Raw genomic sequence first — 2,500 nt, forward strand, 5'->3', positions numbered from 1 at the left:
GTAGCAGAGAAACATTCAGATGTCGTGACGAGAAGAATCCAAACACACACACACACACACTCACACACACACTCACACACACTCACTCTCACACTAACACACTCATGAAGGCCAGAATGCTCTTCTTCATAAGCTTCGAAGTTCATACTTAAAGAAATAGTTCACCCAAAAATGAAAATTCTGTCATCATTTACTCACCCTCACGCCTCTGCCGAACACGGAAGAAGATGTTCAGAAGAATGTTGGTAACAGTTTTGTTACAAAAACACAGTGGAGGAACTAAAATGAGATTTCAAGAATTTTCATTTATGGGTGAACGATTCCTTTAAGCTTGAATCATAAACACACGCATGTGAACACAAACATGTGTCATATTGTGCATTTCAGTTTCTCTCATTAGCAATATTAGTGAAGGGTCCTGGTGTATCCTGTACATACAGTCTTTGACAAAAGCATGCCGTGAACTCTCAGTGTTTCCTCAATTTCAAAGTGCACTTTCTTAGAAATCTGCCGTTCATATACTTCCACATTCAGGCCAGAAACATATTTAATGCATTACTTGCTGTTACTTCACAGAAATATTTTCAATCTGTTGCTTTGTCATGACAGAAGTACATTACCTGTTCTCCCTCATGTTTCTGTCTCGTTTACAGTGCAAATATCTAAACTTTCCTAAATCAAGATTTCCTGGAGAAGCAAATTATATTAGAAGATATTTATAAGATATTATAAAGATGTTAGAAGTCTTAAAAAGTGTAAAATTATGATTTTTTGCTTAAAACAAGCAAAACAAATCTGCCAATGGGGTCAGAAAAATAAACTGCATTCATAGGGAAAACAAGATTATTATTACATTGTTTTAAGCAAAAACTTGCATAATTTTGACAGAAAACAGGTCTTGATATCTTAAGTCACCAGACAAAAATACTGAGTATGAATAATACCGTCTGAGTGTCTATATTAAAAGAATCTCATCTAAAGGAAAAAATCTCTATTGCGAGTGTTAAGTGAAATAGAAATGATTCATATCATCCGCTGAATAATAATAATAATAATAATAATAATAATAATAATAAGTGTATAGATGATTTGATCCTTCAGGCTTTTGTGTGTGTGCTCTTTTACTCAGGACTTTAGATCCGTCTCAAGGTTAAAGCTGTGCTATTGCAGGACAGGAATCCTGCGTGTTGTAATTGAGGACGATCAGAGCAAACGAGGCCTGATCTGAGATCAGCACAGCAGTGCGTTTATTCATTCAGCAGACGCTTTTATCCACAACTGAGCAACATCATAAAGCCTCAATATTCATAAACACAATGGCGAGATTAAAGCGTGAACTAGATTAGTCAAACTAAAGCAGAAGAGAAATGCAGATCATTGTCATACAAATAATTGCGATAATAATTTAATTATGTTGTGTTCATGTCATTTACAGTGTAGGCCTAATATGTTTTTTTTAGGGCTGTCAAAAGATTAATCGCGATTAATCGCATCCAAAATAAAAGATTGTGTTTACATAATATATGTGTGTGTACTGTGTATAATTATTTTGTATATATCAATACACACACATGCTTGTATATATTTAAGAAAAATGTGTAATTTATATATAAAAAAAATTATATTTATATATAATATAAATTATATATAAATATATATACAGTATATGTATGCAAATATTTCTTAAATATATACATGCATGTGTGTGTATTTATATATACAAAATAATTATACACAGTACACACACATATATTATGTAAACACAAACTTTTATTTTGGATGCGATTAATCGCGATTAATCTTTTGACAGCCCTATTTTTTTTAAAGTTTTTTTTTTACTTAGAATCATAAATAATTTAATAATAAAAATAAGCCCATATGGTTTACTTTAATTTTAAAAAATATATATTTTTATAATTAATTAAAATATAATATTTAAATTATTTTTTGTTTTTTTTTGTTTTATGCCATTAATTGCAATTAAATATAAACAAACGTGTGATTAATCACAGTATTATTTTGTAATCTATTGACAGCACTAAATGTAATTAATATAATATAATATAATATAATATAATATAATATAATATAATATAATGCAGTCTGATTAAACCCACAAACAACTATCTTTATGTACTTTACTACAGTGGTTTTTTATTTTATTTTATTTGGCAAAATGTGATTGAAATTTAAACTGCACAATGATTGCGATTAGATGGAATATTAACCAGGATGATTAATGTATATTATATAATGTATAATCTCGACAGGCCTGTGAGTTTAGTGCTCATGTCTTCAGTTGTGATGGTCTCATGAGTTTCACCACCGAGGAACGGAGAGAGCGAAGGGTCTGGAAATGATTTAAAGCCTGTTTGTGAATGAACAACTAACCAGAATCTGCTCATTCTGTCTCTGTAAATGGCAAGAGGGATTATACACTATATATATAACATACAAAATATGCTCAGCATGTGAACACTTCTAACTCACGCTCGATTTC

This window comes from Squalius cephalus, assembly GCF_949319135.1.
Source record: "Squalius cephalus genome assembly, chromosome: 19".
Taxonomy (NCBI): Eukaryota; Metazoa; Chordata; class Actinopteri; order Cypriniformes; family Leuciscidae; genus Squalius; species Squalius cephalus.